Source organism: Coffea eugenioides, chromosome 7, assembly GCF_003713205.1.
Source record: "Coffea eugenioides isolate CCC68of chromosome 7, Ceug_1.0, whole genome shotgun sequence".
In the NCBI taxonomy this organism is placed as follows: domain Eukaryota; kingdom Viridiplantae; phylum Streptophyta; class Magnoliopsida; order Gentianales; family Rubiaceae; genus Coffea; species Coffea eugenioides.
Window position 1 is genome coordinate 35,955,836 of NC_040041.1, and position 24,187 is coordinate 35,980,022.

A 24,187-nucleotide genomic window follows, 5' to 3' on the forward strand; every position below is an offset into this window, starting at 1 on the left:
AGTGACAATGTCTCCATTTGGTAGCACAAGCATGGTTCTTGGATTTGGACATTGGCTTGCAATGTGCCCAATTCCTTGACACCTCCAACATTTGGTGTCACGATTCCTAGGTTTTGAAGTTTCAATTGTTGGTTTTGAAACAACCTTGGAGTCGGCTTTAGTAAAAGGTGGCCGTGAGCTTGACCCTTGATCTTGCTTCGGCTTTGGAGTGGTCCAAGTATTCGAACCTCTCTCTTCCCTGCTAGGCTGGAATGGTCGAGTAAATGTTTGTGGATGAGGGTTAGAATTTCTGGTTGTACCCCTCCTCTTGAGCCTTTGCTCAATCTTGATAGCCTTCTCCACCATATCTTCTATCTCCACATAGTATTGAAGCTCCAGTTGATCGGCTATGTCAACCCTCAGACCATTGAGAAATCTTGCCATTGTAGCCTCTCTATCTTCTTGAATATCAGCTCTCAACATGGAGATTTCCATGTCCTTGTAGTAGTCCTCAACTGAGCGTTGACCTTGTGTCAAGGTTTGAAGTTTTTGGTACAAGTCTCTATGGTAGTGACTTGGTATAAATCGCTTCTTCATCAGTCTCTTGAGCTCAGTCCAAGTGGTTATAGGTGGCTCTCCACACCTTCTTCTGCTTGTAGCCACTTGTTCCCACCAAACTATGGCATAGTCGGTGAATTCGACTACGGCAAGTCTCAATTTTTGTGCATCGGTGTAGTCATTACAATCAAATACTAGCTCTACTCGACTCTCCCATTCAAGGTATGTATCCGGATCAGATTTGCCTTGGAATGGAGGAATCTTCATCTTAATCCCCTTGATGGCATCACCGATTGCTCTTGTGTTTCGCTTTGGTCTTCTTTGCTCGTATGCCTCATGTTCCGAATCAGCATTGGAGTCACTAGATTCCCCCAGGGTGGATTGTCCCCTAGATTTCCTAGAAGAAGCCCTAGACGAACTTAGTTGATCAATTTGCTCATGGATTGTTTCCAACCTTTGGTCAAATCTCCTCTGCATTTCCTTCCACATATTATCCATTTTAAGTGATAACTGAGCAATGGTAATTTCATGTTCCTGAGACATGGTGAAACCTGCAAAACTTGACAAATTGTTAGTAGAAAATGCCTCACTTGCTCCCTGAAGTGTTTCACTCCTCTCGTGTTTTCACTCAAGTGTGTATGGCACTCTAATGCTCTCACCAATTCACTTCTCAAACCACTTGTTTGTTTCCTTTGAAGAAATCAGAAATTTTCTCAAGGAAGTTCAATCAAACTTTAATCAAAATAGCTCCCAATTGTATCAAAGGAACAAGGAAACAAAAAGTAGAAATGGAAAGCTCAAGTAATGAATAAGGGATGGAAGAGGAAAGAATTGATGTACAAAGAAAAAGAAAGTCCAAGTACGATGATGGAGTTCCCAAGTGCTTTACTTAATTGCCCAATTGATTTTTGGAAACAAGTTAGGTGTTGGACTTATTTGGAAATTTCCTTAAAGTCGGCTAACCAAACAGAATTATTACCAAAATTTTTCCAGATTCCCTCTCCAAAAACCTTCCAAAATTTTTCCAGATTCCCTCTCCAAAAACCTTCCTAAAGTCAGCTATAACAAATCAGAATTGTTCCCAAAAAAAATTCCAGATTTCCTTCTCTTTTGAAACCTCCCAAAGTCGGCTGCAAAACAGAATTTGGTAGCTAAAAAAATTTCCAGATTTCTGCTCCTTTTAAACCTTCCAAAGTCGGCTGCAAAACAGAATTTGGTAGCTTCCTAACCGCTGAAAATTTCCAGATTTGTTACCTTATCAAATCAGAATAGCTTCCACGAAAAAAATTCCAGATTTCTTGTCTTCTTAAATTCCCCTCAAAGTCGGCTGGAATTTCCTAAAAAATTTTCCAGATTTGGTAGCTTCCTAACCCCAAAATTTTCCAGAATTACCTCTTCTTAAATCCCCTCAAAATTTTCGTCCCTTACTCTCCCTCAAGAACAACAATTCGGCCCTCCCCTCTTTGCTCCACACAAGGACAGTTTTGACGCTTGGTGCTAACAATGGCTTCACAAGATGACACAAGCAACGTCACCCAAGAATACCCCAAGCGGCCTGCTCAAGAAACTCCCAAGAGGTTTACTCCTAAGCCAAGAAAGCCCCGTATGGATGCAAGGACGTACAAGAAACTGTTTATACGTAGGGAAGTACAAATCTTCAAGAATCAAGATGGTCAAGATCCTCAAAAGACTCAACGGGTGATACAAGTGATCAAGGCTCAAGGTGTGCAAGATTTTCAAGAGGAGGTTGGTCAAAACTTTTGAGTAGCCTTTTTCTTGATGTAATTTTCTGGTTTGTTGAAACAATTGCAACAAGACAGAATTTGGCAAATAAAAGTGCGGCTTCCTTCTTTGTTGTTTGCTACCCGAGTGCCCTTTCTCTTTTTCTTTTTTTCTATTTTTTTTTTGACTCTAAGAACACACAATTACTCGGCTGTTCTTGGGTAAAATTCCAGAATTTAATGTCAAACCAATGTTCTCCTTCAATCCTCCAATAACTATCAAAACATGTATCAAGATTTTGAGACTTCAAGATTAGTTTCAAGAAACTCAAGAATCCCTAGATTATTGTAGTTCCTCTTCAAGATTCCAACCCCAAACAAGTTTAACCACAAAAATCAGTTTAGGAAATTAATGAAAACAACTTGGTGGAATAAACTAAAGTTTGGACAGATTTGGCAAGAAACTTGCACCCAAGGAAACCCTAGTTGCAAGTGAAAACCCTAGCCGTCGCAGAAATTTTTTTTTTTTTGTTTGATATTTAAACAGAATATGCAACGAACAAAACACGGCTACACTTGAAGGCAGGCTTCAAGACAGAATCACACAACAAGTAATGCACGAAGTGGACACGAAGCAAAAGAAATCAAAGAGTGACTCAACAAGACAACAAAGGCGGACAGAATTTTTTTTTTTTGTAATAACAATCGGACTTGACACAAAGGAAGACACGACCAGAATTGCAAAATAAAATTGACTAGAAAGCTTACGAACAAACTCAACGGGATATACTTGATGTCGTCGACTAGCTCTGATACCAACTGATGTGAGACGGATCTAGACGAACACCAAGTTGGGATGATTGGCGGAACTTTGACCCTTCTATAATCACGAGCCACGAACTAAGGAGATTCCTTAACCCACGACTAGCAAATTTAGTGAACCAAAAGTATGGATAGAAGAACGCCACAATCAAGGAGACTACTTGATTGATAAGTTCGATGAACAACTTGAGATTAATTCTCAAGTATTCAAAGGAAATTCTCTTGAGGCAAGAGAGAGTGAAATAACTCACATATATCTTATAAAATCTGAATTATCCTTTAATGAATGAAAACCTAGGCTATATATAGCCTTACAGGACTCAAACCCTAGAATGTCCAATGGACGACCTTGCCCTTCATTAAGGGCGAAAATGTCTAACAACTAATTGACTAAAATTAAGACTCCAAATTCGGCCAAAGTGAAGTGAAAATTGACCGAAATTATTAATGCTAACAAACAACTAATAATGGAAACTAAAACCCTAATTAGCAAGCTAGTACTCCGCGAACTAGTCTTTACTTGAATCTTCCAATTCCTCATGTGCTTGAATGGAATGGGCCTTGGTCTCTATATTCTCATCAGGATCTATGACTGAGTTGACCAAGAAAAGTGAGAAATTTATATGGAGTCCTAAATGTGAGGACAGTTTCCAAGAGTTAAAGAGACGTTTAATAAGAGCGCCTGTATTAGCTCTACCGAATGGGAAAGATAACTTTGTGGTCTACACAGATACTTCTAAGGAAGAATTGGGATGTGTTTTAATGCAAAATGACAAGGTAATAGCATATGCCTCTAGGAAATTGAAACCGCATGAAAGGAAACTACTCGACTTATGATTTGAAATTGGCAGTTGTAGTGTTTGCTTTAAAGAAATGGAGGCATTACCTGTATGGAGTGGCATTTGAGGTTTTACTGACCACAAAAGGCTTAAGTATCTATTTTTTCAAAAGGAACTGAATTTAAGGCAACGTAGGTGGATGGAATTCTTGGAAGATTATGATTGCACGATAAAGTACTATCCAGGGAAAATCAATGTAGTGACCGATGCTTTAAATCGTCAAGTGCAAGTGGCCGGATTGATGATTAGGGAATTACACATGTTAGAAGAAGTTAGTTATTAAAAACCTAGACTTGAGCCGAGGAAAGTAATTCTTGGAAATATTGTAGTGAATTTCACTTTATTGGAACGTATTAAAGAGACTCAAGAAAAGGACCCTGAAGTGCAAAAGTGAGTGAAGAAAGTCAAAAAGGGCGAAAAGTCGGATTTTAACTTGGGATTGAATGGTATATTGAGGTTTCGAAATCGGATAGTAGTGCCAAAGAATAAAGGGTTTAGGAAGAAAATTTTAGCTGAGGCACACCGATCGAAGTTTACGGTACACCCGAGAGGGAATAAAATGTACCAAAACTTGAAGAGTTTATATTGGTGGGAGAGCATGAAGAAGGAAATTGCCCAATTTGTCCAGACGTGTTTAGTTTGCCAACAGGTCAAAGCTGAACATCAGAAACAGTTTGGACTTTTGCAACCTCTAGAGATACCTGAGTGGAAATGGGAAAACATCACTATGAATTTTGTATCAGGACTACCCAGGGCACAAAGGGGCCATGATGCTATTTGGGTGATAATGGATAGACTTACCAAATCGGCTCATTTTCTGCCGATTAATATTAAGTACCCATTGGAGAAGTTGGCTAAGTTGTACTTAGATGAGATTATCAGATTACATGGCATACCTGTAAGTTGATAGACGTTATCAAATTATCAGATTATCAGATTAGTGGATAGACGTTGTCCGATAGAGACTCGAGATTTGTTTCGAGATTCTGGCAGAAAATGCAGGAAGTGTTGGGGACCAAATTGAATTTTAGTACTACTTACCATCCCCAGAATGAATGGACAGTCTGAGAGGACAATTTAAACCCTTGAAGATATGTTGAGGACTTGTATTTTAGATTTTGGGGAGAGTTGGAGTAAATTTTTAACACTGGTAGAATTTGCATATAACAATAGCTTTCACTCATCTATTCAAATGGCTCCATATGAAGCACTTTATGGTCGGAAGTGTAGATCTCCGATTTGTTGGGATGAAATAGGTGAATGCAAAATCTTAGACCCGACTACAGTGCCTTGGATTGAAGAAGCAAATGCAAAAGTGAAGTTAGTACGCCAGAGGATTCAGACCACACAAAGTCGTCAAAAGAATTACGCAGATAACTGAAGAAAAGATTTAGAATTTGCGATTGGGGATATAGTATTTCTTAAGATTACACCTCTGAAAGCAAGTTTAATGTCTGGGAAGGGAAAGAATTTACAATCGAGGTTTGTAGGGCCTTATAAGGTTGTTCAACGCGTGGGGAATGTAGCATATAAGTTGGAATTGCCACCGAGTCTGTCTCGGATTCACAACGTTTTTCACGTGTCTATGATTAAGAAATACCATTCAGACCCTTCTCATATTTTGCAATCGGAAAGTATTAAAATTGATGAGACTTTGACCTATGAGGAGAAACCGGTAAAGCTTCTGGATAGGAATGTGAAAGAATTGAGGAATAAACGGATACTGCTGGTAAAAGTTCTTTGGAGGAACCACGGGTTAGAGGAAGCGACCTGGGAAGTCGAAGAAGCAATTCGAGAAAAATATCCAGACCTATTCGCCAATCAAGATAAATTTCGAGGACGAAATTCTCTTAAGGGGGAGAGGATGTGAGGACTCGCAAAAATTTACTTATTTTAAATTCCTATTACTAGTTTATTTAAATATTTAATTGCCTGTTTGCCCTGAATATTATTTTCTAACCTTTTTAGACCTAATTACATGGATCTATAGCTTAGTTATATTTTTAAGATGACTTGTTTAAAAATTTAATTTTTGGAAGCTCGTTAAGTGAGAATACTGAATGCGCGTTTGGAGACAATAATCGATTTGAGAGTACTATGAGTTTAAAAAATTGGAAACTTATACATTAGTCTTAAAATAGGTATGTTTTTATGTTTAAGTGTTCAAGTGTTAGTTGGTTATATTATCGTTATAAGAAATTTTTGAAGATTCCACTTTATCGCGCACAAATCAGTACTACGCGTTTTTACGCGCGCGATTAATTGAGGGACCTTAGACCCTTATTTTTAGACCCTTAAGAGTGAATAATAATAGTATGAATGAAAGTGCATTAGAGATTTAGTGCACTAGTGAAATAAACTCAAGAGGAATCGAGCACGAAAAACGTGCATGCGCGCGTGGGAAGAGAGTTGACTTTTGCACAATTTAGAGCCACACATTTTAGATTCTCTTGGAAGCTTCATTTGCAGTCAAACACACACTCTCTCTCTCTCTCTCATTCCAGCTGGCCACCACGGAGAAGAAAAACAACCAAAGCTCTTCAATTTTCTTGCACTATTTCTTCACTAAATCTTCACCATTTCTTCACCAAAGCCTATTCTGTTTCTCATTTTACTGGAAGCTCTGTTTTAAGCAGCAAGTTGATGCTCGAATATGAACTAGTTTCGAATAGATTTTTAAAATGATTTTTTCGAGAAATTGTAACTTTATGAATCTAGTTTTCAACGCCACCAACCACGGTCAATTCCAAGTTGAATTGAGTGAGTTGTGGCCGAAATTCGAAACTGACTCTGGGATTGAAAACCCTCTTTTTGACTAGTTGATGCCTTAACCTTGATTGGGACTTGTTATTTCAAAATTTTTGGTGTTAATCACCTACCAAACACATCTTGGATGTTTCTTAGACATTGTTTACATAAATGAACCATATTTGAGATGTTTTCATTAGTTGAATATTTAGAAAAAGGAAAATTCACATACCAGGCAGATTTACCTTGGAAGCTTGTGGGACTTTAATGATTTTGTTAACCAACTTTCCGTATGTATTTTTCTATGAAATTTTAGAGAAAAATAGCCCTTATATGGTAGTGTAATACTGCCAAGTTTGGTGTCATTCTGAGTCCAGTTTGATGTTCAACCAAAGTCCCAATGTTCGTGAATTAAATCTGGAATTTGGCCTAACGGTCTCACTTTTTCGGTAACTTTGAGCCGCCACATCTTGGTGCTCAAAACTCCAATTCTTGTCCTGCTTGTTTTGTTGTGAGCATTGCTTGTAACTCTAATTGAGTTCCAAATTTCAAAGGTTAGTTCGCATTATGTGAATTTTTCTGAATTTTCAAAGTTGGCCAAAAACCAACTCCGAAACTGTCTCGATAGTCTAAAACAGCAACTTTGAACTGAATTTTGAATGTCATCTATATGGAATCTTGGAAAAATGTCCTCTAGGAACTTTTAGTACTACGGAATTAGTTTCCAACGGTACCAAGTTTTCCAACTTTGGACTTATAGAGAGTGAGATACGATTTTTCAAAGATCGCTCGACAAATCTGAAATTTTCGAACTTAAAGAAAATTAAGGGTTCCGAACTCTCCATTTTTCTTCGATTCTGCTAAACCATTTTACACTTGATTTCGGAGATGCAAATCAGATTTCTCTTGTACTTTTAAAACCTCACTTTTAAACCTCGATTTACGAGTAATCCAGACTCGTACTTGTGAAATTTTCTTAGATTGTACTAACGTGCAATCTTTCTTGATACTTCGGGGTTTTAAGTGATATTGAATGGTAATTCATTATTAATTGTTCGGGCACTCAAGAGGACCTCCAAGAGGATCTCACGGGAGACGCCTAAAATCAAACGCTTGTGCATTGCTACTTGAATCACTTGGTGAGTGTCAAGTGCATGGATATTTGAAACTATGTGAACTTGATATATGCTCACTTGTTATTAATGATTGGAGATTTTGAAAATGGAGTCGAGTGTGTACTTTACAGCACTCGTTCTCATTTGAAATGAATGAAATGAAATGTATTGAATGATTGAATAATATTGAATGATTGAATGAATGAAATGGTATGATGTGGTTGCATATGCAGCTGGAGTGAATCTCTTTGACTCTTAAATGTTAATTGAGGGACGCGCAATTCTCACTGGCCAATCTTGGACTCGAGCCGGCATGAACTTGGTCGGGCTCCTTGGTGAATCATGAGAAAATATAAGCTTGACCTACTGAGAGGTCTTGCTTGGCATACTCGAGCAGTATCGCCTCAAACAAATGACAGGCGGGCCCGGTGCAGGGGTATATAATGGTGAATGGGGACATGATAAGTGAGGTTCTACGAACTACAACCTACCCGATTGATAGAGTGTCAACTCGTTGAGGTTCTTGTTCGTGCAAGTGGAAAATAGCTCTTGAGAGCTCCTATATCCTTGAATTATTTATGTTTACTTTTCTTGCTCGCATTGTCATTAACTCGAATGTTATCGTTTACTCGTTAATTGGGATTATTACTTGGACAATGTGCTTGCATGTGTGTTCTTGGCCTCACGAGAGATTGCTCACCCCATAGATTTGTTTTCCTTAACAGGATGGGACTTGAAGTAAGACTCGAAGAAACCCATGGGATGTACTTTTGTTTTAGGGTTTCAGTGTACCTGACTAGACCTCTTGGTTGTGTTTATTTTGGAACTGATGTATCTTTTGAAAACCGATGTAAGGATTGGATGATTGTTATATATTAAATTCGAACATTTTCGTATTTGCTTACCTTACATCGTATTAATGGCAAATATTGTATTAAGCTTGAATGGAAAGTGTACCGAGTCCTGGCGAGAGTTGGGCAGGCGTCCAGCGGATACCCTTTGGTTCGCCTTAGGGAGAAGTGGGGGCGTCACATGTTGTCTAACTCTGTTTCAAAGCCAAATTGGACAAATGATATATGTCCGGAATCGTGATCACTGTGAATATAGCGGCTTTGTGGTTCCAACTCCACATATATCTCACATGTCATGTGCGACGATATCAATTTCATATTTCATATGGTATAGCATGTGAATGTCATCTTCGTACCCCAACAAATGTACTTAACCCAACAGAATTCCTAAATCATAAATTTAACTTGAAAACATTCCGATCTAACTCCATATAGGTGTACACTATCCACCAACTCATCATAACTTATTCGATGTTTTATTAATATGGCTTTTTTGCACCTTGGAAGGTCATATATGAATGATCCTTTGGTCTTCATTATTTTGCCTCCCCAATAAAATTGAATCACCAATGCTAGTTCATTGACATTTTATTCCTAATTTTACTAATATTTTTAATTCAACTTATATTCCTCGATAATTTATCGTAATTAATAATGTTAACTCAACAAACGTCATTATTAGTAATAACATTAATAATAAAACCATCACGAATTACAAATAAATAAGTAAAGATAAAGTTGTAAAAAAAAGTATTAATTAAATGATGATTAATGGTTCTTCTTTAGTATTAATCAAATAATTATTACTAAATGCTTTTAAATACTATTTAAAAATAACTTGTAACCACTAAATATTACTTATTATTTACTATTATTTATTACTCACTAATCATAGTTACTATTAAACTGCTGACTACTAATGAACAATACTACAACTTATTTCTTTTTACTATTGGTATTGGTTACTATTACCATCACTTACTCGTTAGCCTTGGCCTATCATGAGGTACGGCATGTCGGTAATTCCTCAGTCATGCTTTCTAGGGTTTGGCAACGCCTAACCCCGTGAAAGTATCATTTTTCGTGGTTCGACTCTTAATGGGCCAGCTGCCCTTAGATGACGTGCTCAGCACGATTGGCTTTCATGTCCCATCTAAATGTATGTGTTGTCCTTCCTCATTGGCTGAGTCCATTGAGCATGTGTTTACCACGGGGGAGGTTGCTATGGTGGTATGGGCATTCTTTGGGGGGTTATGTGGTATCTTTAGCACAATTCCGTCTGTACGGGCCTGTCTGGCTTCTTGGTGGTTGGCTTGGCATAGCTCGAAGAGGCAGCGGGCTCTCTATCATACTCTCCCGAGCATAATCTGCTGGCATCTTTGGAAGGCTAGGAATAGAGCAGTTTTTTAGGGTATTCATCCGCAACCACCTTCCATTTTCCAGGATATTTTTCTGGAGACCAAGTTGTTGCTTGCTGGGCATTTCAAGCAGGAGGTTGGGGCTCGGTCATTCTTGCAGTTGTGTGACTGGTCATCCCAGTCGGGGCGGCGCTTTGGACTCAAACTTGTTTGCTGGAAGCCACCTGTAATAGGGGCGCTCAACTTGAACACGGATGGCTGTTCCAAGGGTAATCCGGAGACAGGTGGTGGTGGAGGAGTGTTACGGGACCCGTCGGGACGGCCCTTGGTTGGTTTCTCGGCCTTCTTTGGAGTGATGTCTAGCCTTCAGGCCAAAACACTGGCTCTCCTAACGGGGTTTTGGGTATGTGCTCAACAGGGGTTCATGGATGTTCGAGTTCAACTGGATTCTATGATTTTGGTGGGGATTCTTACACGATGGCTTCACTGTCCTTGGCACATCCGCTGGGAGGTCTGGCAAATATGGAAGCTGGTGGGAGATCCAACTACGTTTTCTCACTGTTTCAAAGAGGCCAACAAGGTGGCAGATATATTGGCTAATGTCGGGGTAGCACACCCCCACCATGCTGTTAAGATCTATGAGCATTGGAATGAATGGCCGAGATTGGCCCGTGGAGGTATTGGCCTAGATAGCATGGGCCTCCCTTCTGTTAGGATAGTGCGGAACCCCTAGTGCAAGTAACCTTGTAAATTGCTCTTCTTTTGTACCGCGGATTTCTATGAATAAAAGCTGGGGTGACGTCCCTCCCCGTGGACGGGGTTAGCCAAAAAAAAATTACCATCACTTACCAATTACTAGTACCAGTACTATTAATTACCAATTACTACCTCAGATTACATTTCACTATTGCTATTTGCTATTTACTATTAGTATTTAATTTTTAATATCAATATTAGTATTTAATTTTACTATTTCAAATTAATATTACTCTTACTATTTATTGTTAGCTCATTACTATTACAATTAACTGTTAATATTAACATTTACAATTACAGTTTGGCATTTACTATTTACTGTTACTATTTACTATATACTATGTATTATTTGCTATTTATTATTTATCATTTAATATTTACTATTTATTATTTACTATTTACCATTTAATTTTACTATTTACAGTTATAATTTACTATTTACCATTTACCATTTACTATTTACTATTTTTTATTTTTTATTTACCATATAAACCCACTTTTTCTCTAGGTTCCTCCAAAGCATAATATTCATTAAAACGAAAACACAAACAATCCAGACATTTAACCAATTGAACGAAGCAACAGGAAAAACACAAATTAGGCATTTAACCTAAAAATCAAACTAGCATTTCATCTACTAAGGACTACTAACCACTAGATTGAATAAAGCAAAAGCTAATGCTACTATTTACTCAAAACTTAAAACAATTAGTAATAAAACAATTAACTAAACATACCTTATAATGACAGATAGTCCCAGTATTCTACACTTCTTCAAGAACCCTTTTCCTGATCCACCACCCTTTTCTTTCACCTATGACTTGGAATGACAATGCTACTAAACAGACTTTGACAGTGGCTATGAGGGCTCGAAAATTTTCATGTCTTATTTATAATTTAGTCCATGTCACATTTTTTCATTTTATTATTGGTTCATTCACATGTTTGTTACTCCTCAATAAACAAACCTTTGGAGAAATTGTACCATCTATACCATAAACCATTAATACTAGTCGGATTTTGTTTAAAAGAATGAAACAACAATAGCAACATGGAGGACACTTGTCCTCACCAACTGCCCAAGGAGCATGCAAATGCATTACTCATCTTATATTTCAGCTGGTCAAAGAGCTAAATAGGTAGTAGTTAGCTTAGTTTCCCCTTTCTTAGCTTAGTTACCCGAGAGACCACCAAGAGAAAAAGGAGAGAAATACCAAAGCAACCAGGGAACCATTTCTTACCTTTCTTTCACCATGAGAACCAACTAGGAATCAAGAAGGAATTTAGCCTATCTAGCTAAGAATTGCGGAGAGAGAGATCAGAAATTTTTCCTAGCTTAAAGCCATTAAGAACCAGAGATAATCTGAATTTCTTTCCATTTTTTTTTTTTTTGCATTTAGTTAGCAGTCTCTTAGGATGAGTTAGAACCAAGAAAAGAAGAAAATTTCTGGGAAACAAAGTTCAACAAATCTGGAAAATTTCATTTAAAGTTGCTACAGGATACTCGAGGAACTAAGCTACAAATTCCTAGCTATTTTCTTCAAAAACCTGTTAAAATTATGTTTGCATGTCTTATATATACTCTCTAGCTTACACATTTTGACATGCATGCAGCTTATAACTTAAAATGAAGCCTGATAAGAATAGATTGTAAAGAAACTCTTGCTAGAATTCTTGATAGGATGAAATGTGACTGCCGATGTGTTAAAGCTGGAAAATTTCAGACTCTTGCTAAGAGTTTTTGTTGATCCTGGTTAGGATTTATTTTAAGCAACACCAGTGGCTATAATCTGGTCATACATGTGATATTTGAAGTGTTAAAAACAAGAAAAGATGAACTTTTACAGCAACACCAAAACTAGAATTCCAAAACAGCAAATCTAGAGGAAAAAAATGCTACAACTTTGGTCATGTTCTTTGAAAACTTTGGTAGATTGTAACTCGAATTCATGTTTTAGGCCCTGTATACAGTTTATAGGTTGATGCATGTGAGTTTTATGGTGAAAATTTAAGTTTTATGGTTGAATTCTTGCTGGAATATCCAGCTTGGTCAAGAGGAAAGAAAATTTGATTTAGTAACCCTTTATCCGAAATTCCAAGAGATTAGCTACGACAGCCTTGATATATGTTTAGTATAGCCTTTGTTTCATGTTGCATGCTTATTTTCCTTGTGAAAGCTCACGTAATGGGGCTGTAATGACTAAACTACATGGCTGACTTAGCTGATTTTAAGCCAAGGGAGTGGTTGTCTTTCTTTCCAGTTGATTTCTATTATATGAACTAAAATTGTGCAAATATTGGTCAAGAATACTCTATAATCCTCCGTTTTGTTCAAAATGTTACGTTTACCTTGACTAGAATAAGAAACATTGAGTTTGAGAAAAGAAAACCTGAGTTGGTCAGCTTGCTAAATCCTTTTGAGCCGATTGGAATGGTTGAGGATTCCAAGCTGATTTCTAAACTTCTCTAGAAATTTTGACCAAACTTGGAATTGAGAACAACCTATTAGGTATAATGCAGGTTGGATTTTAGGAGCTTTGAACCAAGGAAATAGTGAACTTTGGACAAAAAACATGGAACATGAACAATCCTAACTTAGTACTTCGATTCTAGCTTTTAATTTTAAATTTCTAAGGTAGAAATGAACCAAAACTGATCAAACTCCTCTAAGTTACCTTATAAAAGTCTTACCTATAAAAGTCATCCAAAAATCTAGGGTAAAATCAAGGAAATTCATGGGATCCCTAAACTACCAAATCCAAGAAAACTTACTTTACACCTCAATTCTAAATGATCCTCAGAACCTAAATCCCAACTTTTATTGCCATATAATCACCTTAAACATCTTGAATTATATATATACACATATATATATATATAAATACTTTAGTTGAAATAATCATGTGAGCTTAACTTCATCATTTGGGGAATTAATAAGTCTATAAATATCTCAGGAGCCGAGGGAGTTTCGTCGGAGGATCCAAGTACCGAGGTATGAACTCAAAATATTTTAGGTGAGTGTTGCCACATTCGTGTGTTTAAATTGCCTACATATTTCCGTATTTATGTGTTAATTGTTTGTGTTTCTTAAGTGATGTTATGTGATAAATTGTTTACTATGGAAATATTACTAGTGATTCATTGTAAAGTGTATTGTGAAGTTTTCAATTGTCTCTTATCTTCTAAATCGGGGGTGTACTTTATCACACCCAACTTAGTTTGAGCTTGAAGGTTGATAATTGACCAAGTGTTACTGTAAGTGTGCATGACTGTAAACTGTGTGTGTACTTTACCACACCGACTGAATTAGGCCCTAAAATCCTCTGTTCAATGGACTATTTGAGCCAACAAAGGGTTTCGTCGGATAGGATGGTAGCTTTGGGTAAGTGTTTCGGTATGCTCGAGTATTACCACAAAGTAGCAGAATACTGATATGGCCATCTAAGTAAGGGAAATGTTTATTATTTGGAGGTTATAAGGGGAGGTACGGCAGAGTGTGTAGTACATTGAAATGGCTCTAATACGAGCATTGTATTCTTTTAATAGTGATTACTCAGTGAAGTGTTTTCTCTTTGTTTAATTTTGCTACTTGTTTAAGTGTTTAATTGATTGTTGCTTGTGTGGAACCTCACTGGGTTTCACTCAACCCATTAGTTTGTTTTCCTTACAAGAGTGAAGAACGGGTGTAGAGATTAGCCAGAAATTTAAGCCTGAAACTTGAATTGTACTTGGATAAATCCCTTTGTATATAATGTTATGGTTTTGCCAACTTTGTTATCTTTGAGGGTTGTACATATTAAATGTTATGGGTTACGACAACTTTTCTTTTGTTATGATATGTATCTGAGCGTGATGGACTGCTAATGGCTTTAGTTAGTGAAATGTTATCTCTGAAATTAATGTGAGTAAATGAGTGAGTCCTGACGAGAGTCAGGCAGATGATTCACTTAACCATTTGGTTCGTCTTAGGGTGTAGTGGAGTCGTCACAATGGCTTTGCAAATACACTTTGCCACCAAATTTGCTTCGGAGACTATCTTTGCCGATGCCACTCGTTTGAGAAGACAAAGAAGAAGATGGGGGGATTTGGGGTTGTGCGAGAGGGAAATAGGCACAAGTTTTAAGCTGAAACTGAAGTTGGGATTGTCCGAGTGAGAATACTAGTTGAAGTTGAATTAGTTTTATAGCAAAACTATCGACAGGAGCTTAAGCTTAGGAGGTTTGAAGTTGGGGATGAAGTTGAACCAAGGAAATAGTGAACTTTGGACCAAAAACATGGAACATGAACAATCCTAACTTAGTACTTCGATTCTAGCTTTTAATTTTAAATTTCTAAGGTAGAAACGAACCAAAACTGATCAAACTTCTCTAAATTACCTTATAAAAGTTTTACCTATAAAACTTATCCAAAAATCTAGGGTAAAGTCAAGGAAATTCATAGGATCCCTAAACTACCAAATCCTAGAAAACTTACTTTACACCTCGATTCTAAATGATCCTCAGAACCTAAATCCCAACTTTTATTACCATATAATCACCTTAAACATCTTGAATTATATATACACATATATATACTTTATCCAAAATAATCATGTGAGCTTAACTTCATTATTTGGGGAATTAATAAGTCTATAAATATCTTAGGAGCCGAGGGAGTTTCGGTGAAGAATCCAAGTACCGAGGTGTGAACTCAAAATATTTTAGGTGAGTGTTTCCACATTGGTATGTTTAAATTGCCTACATGTTTCCGTAGTTGTGTGTTAATTATTTGTGTTTCTTAAGTGACGTTATGTGATAAATTGTTTACTATTAAAATATAACTAGTGATTCATTGTAAAGTGTATTATGAAGTTTTCAATTGTCCCTCGCCTTCTAAATCGGGGGTATACTTTATCACACCTGACTTAGTTTGAGATTGAAAGTTGTTAATTGACCAAATATTACTGTAAGTGTGCATGACTATAAGCTGTGTATGTACTTTACCACACCGACTGAACTGGGACCCAAAACGCTTTGTTTAACGGACTATTCGAGCCAACAAGGGTTTGTTCAGATAGGATGGTAGCTTTGGATAAATGTTTCTGTATGCTTGAGTATTACCACGGAGTAGTAGAATACTGATACGGTCATCTAAGTGAGAGAAGTGTTTATTATTTGGAGGATATAAGAGGAGGTATGGTGGAGTGTGTACTGCATTGAAACGACTCTAATATGAGCATTGTATCCTTTTAACAGTGATTACTCAGTGAAATGTTTCTATTTGTTTAGTTTTGCTACTTGTTTAAGTGTTTAATTGATTGTTGCTTGTGTGGAACCTCAGTAGGTTTCGCTCAACCCATTAGTTTGTGAAGGATAGCTGTGGAGATTATCCAAAAATTTAAACCCGAGACTTGAATTGTACTTGGATAAATCTCTTTGTATATAATGTTATGGTTTTGCCAACTTTGTTATCTTTAAGGGTTGTACATATTAAATGTTATAGGCTAAGACAACTTTTCTTTTGTTTTGATATGTATCTAAGTGTGATGGACTGCTAATGGCTTTAGTTAGTGAAATGTTATATCTGAAGTTAATGTGAGTCCTGGTGAGAGTCAGGAAGACGACCCACTTAATGCTTTGGTTTGCCTTAGGGTGTAGTGGGGTCATCACAAGTGGTATCAAATTCTAAATTTGAAATGAACTAGGAAAAAAATGAAATAAGTAGGTAACTATAAAGATTTAGGACTAATTGAGTAGGGTGTCGAGTGTAAGACTTTATGTGATATTTAGTAAGACTTTAACCTTGATTGAAACTTGTAGGCATGGAACGAAATGGTGGAAATGAGGGGCCTCAGAGGCCATGTAGAACTATAATGTTCCAGGAAAGACCAAGCTACCTCTTTCGGCGATATGTCCCAGCGCGGCGAATGACTAGTCAATGTGACCGTTGGAGGAGGTATTCTTATCCTAATTATATGGTCTTAGCAGCGATTGATGAGTGTCGAAGGCTAGAAAGGGAGAACATCCAGGCCTATGAACGAATGCAGGAAATGAGGGATGCTATGAGGGCCCAAAGTGCCCGAATTCAAGAATTAGAGGCTAAGGTTATAGATGAACAGTACCGAACTGATGTAATGAGGCAGCAATTGCAAGAAGTAAACGGGCACTTTACCCAAGTGCTAAGGCAGGTTAGGGATCGAACTGAGGAATTCTTAGCAGGGTGCGAGATGTTAAGGGAGACTAATAGTCGAGGAGACTCTACATGGAGACGTGCACCTAGATCAAGAGCAACCCCCAGGAGAGGTACTTAAGAACTAAATGGAGGAAGATCCTGAGGAGGAACCTGAGGAGGCAGAACCGGGAGAAGCGGTGGGATTGACTGGGACTATTTTGGATTAGACTAATGGGGTTTTAAATTGAACTTAACAACCACGGTTTGAGCTACCTAGCATGTTTGTTATGTTAATTGAACTGTACTATTGAACTGCTTACTTTGATGCATATTTGAACTACTTGTACTGTACTTGACTTTAATTATTGTTTTCTATGAATTGTTGGGATGCAACTTAACCATATAGGATGTGATGAGTGGATTTATATGTTGAATGCATTTTAATTTCTAAAACTAAATACTATCTTGTTTATATATATATGTAGAGATGGAGATATGCCTAATCTATTCTTGATTTCTAATTACATATAGCATATTTACACATCGAATGGAGAGCGAGAGACAACGACGTGGGCGACCACGTAGGATTAGACAACCTGAAAACTAGAATAGGGACCGTGAATCCGTGGCAGATCAGAGCCAAGAATAAGAAGTCAATAGAGACGATCAAGTGGCTATACCCCTGAATAGGATGACCAATTTATTAGAAAGAGTAGTAAATCAATCCGGTTCTGGAGTCAGACCTACACACCAACATAGGGATTCAGAAATAGGGGAAGATAGGGCCTTAAAAAGGTTCCAAAAATTTGGCCCACTTAAGTTTACTGGAGAACCAAATTCCGAAGTAGCGAAAAATTGATTAGAAGCTATGGTTAACATATTTGAGGCATCAAGATACCGTGAGGAGAGACAAGTTACCTTTTCTATATTCCAATTTGAGGGGGTAGCAGTTCATGGTGGAACGTGATTAAAACTAAGTGGAAAAGAGAACAAACTCCGTGGACTTGGGCTAACTTTGCCTATGAGTTTAAAGAGAAATATATTCCTCTTTTAGTTCAAGACAAGAGGGAGGATGAATTCATTAGTCTTTGGCATGAGATCTCCAGTGTTGCCGAATATGAAGCCCAGTTCACAAAATTATCCAAATTTTCCCCGAATTAGTACCTACCGAACAAAAGAGAGTAAGGCAGTTTGTTCAAGGGTTAAATTGGAGATTTAGTGATATGAGTCCTAAGAGCTACCCGTGCCTTATTTCAAGATCTGCTCATGGTTCGTTGGGGTCCAATGAATAGAATTAAAAACAAGTGCCCAACTTGAGTAAGCACCATGGGAACCATGGCTTAAGACCTAGCTAAGGGTCACGGATTGGTTATGTTTACGTTTTCTAATTTTTGGTTCGTGTTTAGTTAGTCATTAGTTATTTAAATACATGGCTAGATCATGTGGACCAATGTTGTTAGCCAAGCTCGAGTTAGTTGTTTAGCTGAATTAGGTTTAATTTAGTTAATTCCTAATTCTAGTTAAGTTAGGAGTTGAGTCTTGTAAGTTTATAAAGGGCATCATTTCCCTTCAATTAAGAGGGAAGACGATTTTATGAAAATAAAGTTTAACTCTTTTTTTGTTCCTTTGTGAACACCCCTTAATACAAAGTGAGTTTTGTCTCCTTTGTTCAAGTTTTGGCTTATCAATTCAAGATCGGTTTGAATTGTGGCACCTTTCTACCCTTCAAAACAATCTCGAGCTGCCCTTGATTGTTTTAGAATCCATCTTTTGTATCCATAACCTGATCAAGATAAATCCTTCTGCTGCCAAATCGACTTGGTTCTTCAAGATTGATTCTTGCTGGGTCAAATTCACATCAGTTGGTATTAGAGTTTCGGTTCTTGATCCAGGTCAATATCCTTTTTCTTTTCTTGTATTACTCATTGTTCTCCTACCAAACCCTACCCAATTAACAAAAATAAAAATTTTCACCTTAGGATTTGAATCTCCACAGTTTTATTCGTGTCTAGTTTCTTGTTGTTCATCGTGTTTGTTTCTTGTGCAATCTGTCCATGTCAGTTTGTAGTTGTTTCTTGTTAGTTTTTGTCCAAAATTTCATGTTAAATTGTGTTGTTTTTCCTTGGTATTTATTCCAAAAAATTTGGCCAAAAAAAATGGCTGCTAGGGCTTCTCAGTCATCGCATATTCACTTTTGCTTCTAGTCGTTTGATTGCAATCTGCCTAGCAACTCCAGTCGTTATTCCCATTGGTTTATGTCCAGATTATAGTGTCAAATTTGTGTCATTTTGGTCGTAAAACAGTCTAGGAAAACACAAAACAAATTTCAGCCGATAGGTCTCCCTGGTCGCAACCAAATTTAGGGTTTCATTTTAGTCCTTGCTGTCCGAATTAAGTGTTGATTGTTTACCTTCATTTTTTGTTTACAGCACTTGTGTGAAAGTTGTTTCTTGATTTCATTGATGTTTGAGTCAAGAAAACAACATACCAGTCGTTAGTTTTTCAAACAAATTGTTGTTCGTGTGCCTTCTTAAGGAATCCGAAATTGTGTTTAGAGTTCTTGATAGAGTTTTATTGTGATTTTGGAATTGTGGTAAAAGTGGACTTACCTTGCAAAATTTCTTGGAACTTGAGTCATAATTTCAACAATTCTTGAAGTTTTGATTGTCTAAAATACATTCTTAAGGTTCTTGAAGTTGTAGAATCGAATCTTCAAACTTTGTCCCACCCTAAAATTGCCTTTGTTTAAGCCTAGGGATTGTGAGCTGTTTGGGGGAATAAATTCATCAAATTTTTGTTGTTTCTTGATTCTAGAAATATCCACATATATTCTTGATCAAAATCTTGAAGTTTCTGGGTTTTTTTTGGGAACTGAAGTCTTGAACATTCAAAACTGCAAAAAAAAAAAATTCCAGTAGCAAGTTACTTATTTCTTGAAGTTCTTGGCTGTTGTGCATAAAAAAACCAACAACACAACCATGAATTTGATTCTTGAAAAAAGCCAGAATTGAGTATCAAACCTGTTTTGGGAAGTACCAAATTCGGCTAGACACATATAATAAAAAACAGCCGCGAGTATTTTTCAATTCCCATTCGGATTTGACTAGAGTGGTACAATTCGAAACGAGCTATCATTCTTGAAAAAAGCCAGAATTGAGTATCAAACCTGTTTTGGGAAATACCAAATTCAGCTGGACAAATGTAATAACAAACAACCGCAAGTCTTTTCCAATTCCTATTTGAATTTGACTAGACCAGTACAATTTGAAATAAGTTGTCCAGATTTTCTTGAAAGTCATTGACTATAGCTTGTTTAATCCTTGTGTCTTGGGAAAAGGGTGTTAAATTCCAGTTCTCCAAGATAAATCAGTCCAACAAAATTTTCCAGATTGTACACATCAAGAACTAGAACTAAGTAGCTTCAAGTCAACTTATTCTTGTGTCGATTCACACCAAAATTTTTGTGTCGATAGCTAGGTTCATTTTCAATCCGTAAAGTCCATCCCCGAAAGTCTAGAAACCACGTCCAAGTTGCAGTGGTTTAGATCCTAAATTTGCCACCAAAAATTCCAGATTTCTCTTCAAAGTGTCAAATTCCAGATTTTCCTTCGAAGAGTCAAACTTTCCAACCTTGTTCGAGTTGATTTCCTAGCTTTCTTATGTCACTATTTTCATTCTTTTCTAGTAGCTTTTGCTCATAAATTCCAGTTGTTCTAGCCCCAAATACATCCTCAAAACTCCAGTTGTTAAGTGTCACGCAATTTTCAGATTTTAAGTCAAGTACTCTTATCAAGTCTATTGTCTTGAATTTCTAGTCCTTACCACTTTGCTAATTGAATTGTTGAGCCATCTTGATCAAATTGTGAGCAATTCATATTGTCTTGAGGATTGTGATCAAGGACTTGAAAGAGTTGGTAAGGTCAATAGAGTGTGATATACTTGAGTGATACACGAGTGACGAGCGCAAACACGAGAGCTTGTGTGTTGTGAGGAATTTCTTTTCTTTGCTAACCAATTTTGCAGGTCACTTAACCATGCCTTGTAGAGCTGTATCTCGTTCGTATCATCAAGAATTCTTGGAGTACGAACCTTCTAAGAGGAGGGGTTTTGATCACTCTAGTTCCAAAACTTCTTCGAGATTGTCGTATTCACTACATGAGTTTCGTTCACTTCGGGAGGAAATGGATCATTTTCGTGCTTTGTATGCATATAAAAGATATAAACGTGCTTGTGATGAGTATGAGGAGAAGCAAAGAAATTTGTATCGAGAATCTAAGTCGAGATCATCCTCAAGCAAACGAGATTCATCCAAGGAATGTTGTGACAATCAAGTCATGGAACCTAAGAATTCTCGGATTGAGTCAAAGTTTCATGAACCAAAGGATGATTTCCTAAGTTGGACTAAAGACTGGGTTGATTCTATGAAGGAGGAATTTAGACAAGTGATGAATTAATACTTTGAGCAACTTAATCACATGTCAACCGATGTTAATAAAGGAGATGTTCCTTCTAGTCCACCAGGCAGATATAAGGAAATTGTTGTAACACATGAGAGTGCGAGTAATGTCGTAGAGTTTGAACATGAGGTAAAAATCGAGGGCAATGAGTTAGAACAAGAGATGGGAAATTCTGATAAGTTGAGTGTAAAATCAAGTGAGCTACTTTTGAGTGAGAATTTGTGATCTTATTGCTTTCCTAACCAACTTACCTTTGCTTTGTTTAGTATTTCTTCTTTGTGCAAATTAAGTGAAACCAAGTGGAGTTAGTCATGCAATGTTCCATTTCTAAGTCACTTGTACACTTTGACAGCTTCCACGGAGTTTGTCATCAAGCAATTAAGTCCGTTTGGTATCACTTCATGGAACAATTCTAATTCAAAACTGTCTGTACCAATAAAGAGTCTATTAGAGCTCATTTTGGTGGAAAAATTTCAGATTTTGATTTTTGTTCATTAACTTTGGGTCCTTCATCATTTTTACTTTAATTTGGGCATAATTTCAGCCCTAACTCTTGTAGTTCTTATGCAGATTTTGAGGAAGAGTGTGACAAACCAGCAATGACCAAACTAGATGAATTGGTTGCTGGAAGGAACCACGAATTGTCCAAGAGAGTTTTAACATTTAACTCTTGTTCTAAACCTTCTTGCCATATAGCTAATAATGTTCCATTGTTTATATATCCAATTTTTGGTTCAAGTCAAACTGAGGTTATTTTGTTTTTGTAGGTTGTAAAGCTGTCCGTGAACTTTCAGCTTTGATTAAAGAAGTGCAACCTGATTTTCTACTTGTTCCTGTTGCAAATGAGGATCCAAAACAAGCTGCGATCCATGATTTTTTCAGTCTCAATCAGCTCGTGGATTTGAGTAGTCTTTCTTCACCCTTGATGTCTTCATCATTCCCTTGTTCACATGAAGATGAAGCTGCCGAATTCATCATGTTGCTACCAATAAAAGTTGAGTTTTATGCGCAATTTGAGTTTGAGTATCAAGAGTTTGTCTAGACATCATGCTACTAAGATTGTCTTCATTCACGTGATTCCATCGTTATTGCACCTTAAGCGATCCATCACTTTGAGGGCAAATCTTTTCAAAAGGAGGGGAATGATACGAGTCCAAAGAGCTGCCCGTGCCTTATTTCAAGATTCTCTCATGATTCGTTGGTGTCCAATGAATAGAGTTAACAACAAGTGCCCGACTTGAGTAAGAACCATGGGAACCATGGCTTAAGACCTAGCTAAAGGTCACGGATTGATTATGTTTATGTTTTCTAATTTTTGGTCTGTGTTTAGTTAGTCATTAGTTGGTTAAGTACACAGTTAGATCATGTGGATCAATGTTGTTAGTCGAACTCGAGTTAGTTTTTTTTTAGCCAAATTAGGTTTAGTTTAGTTAATTCCTAGTTCTAGTTAAGTTAGGAGTTGAGTCTTGTAAGCCTATAAAAGGCATCACTTCCCTTTAATTAAGGGGGAAAACGATTTTATGAAAATGTGAGAGTTTAACTCTTTTCTTGGTTCCTTTGTGAATGCCCCTTGATACAAAATGAGTTGTGTCTCCTTTGTTCAAGTTTTGGCTTATCAATTCAAGACCATGTTGAATTGTGGCACCTTTCTACTCTTCTAAACAATCTCAAGTTGTCCTTGATCGTTTTAGAATCCATCTTTTGTATCCATAACCTGATCCAAGACTAGTTCTTGCTGGGTCAAGTTCACATCATTTAGGAATCATTAGCGCCAGTCACCCTGCATACTTTGGCTGGGGCTCTTGAGAAAGCCAAGAGAATTGAAAATGCTTAGTCCAACTTAAGGCTTTTCAAGCTAGAAAGAAAAATGCCTCTAGCCCTACTCTCGGGCAATCTCGAGGAAATGTCCTACCGTCCAAAGCTGGAAAAGGAACTAGTGAATTGAGATTTTCACCTGGAACTCAGAACCAACCAACCGGGACTCCACCCAAAGAAGCTCATGTAGAAAGAGGACAACAAGGACGGCCTCCCAGTGGAGGGCAAACATCGGGCTCCTAGACAGCATGTGGATACTGTGGAAAAGAAAATCAATCCGAGGAAAACTGTTGGGTGAAGGGACGAAAATGTTTATTTTGTTGAAGTTCGGAGCACCAAATTGGTAGTTGCCCAACTAAGTTACCAAGGGGTACCAACACCCCACCACCTGCACTTCGACAGACTAATAATGAAGGGAATCGACAGAAAGTACCAACTAGAGTATATACTTTAGAGTGGCAGTACGTGCTAGAGACAACTGAGGCGGTAGAAGGTACGATCCCTGTCTTTAATCACTTAGCTAAGATTTTGATTGACCCTGATGCCACGCATTTATTTGTAACTTTCAATTTTATGCGTGAAATTGATATGAAGTCTAACAAACTGCCTTATGATTTAGAAATTAAAACTCCAACTAGTGATCAAGTTTGATAACCAATGTGGGGTATAGAAATTGTGAGATTAAAATTGGGAAAAGAAAATTGTTGGAGGATCTTATAACTTTACCCATTTGAGGTTATGATGTTATATTGGGTATGAATTGTTTAGTCCAGTATCATGCTCAGGTGGACTGTAGAACTAAGATGGTAGAATTTCATATTCCAGGGAACCAATTCTAAGATTGGATATGAAGGGTAGAATGGCTTTGCCTGACCTTATTTCAGGAATACAAACTAGAAAATTGCTGAGTAGAGGGGCACAGGGTTATTTGGCTTACTTAATTAATACTCCAAATGATAAGGTGAGAGTTGAATATGTTCCAATAGTAAAGGATTATCCAGACATTTTCCCTCGGGAA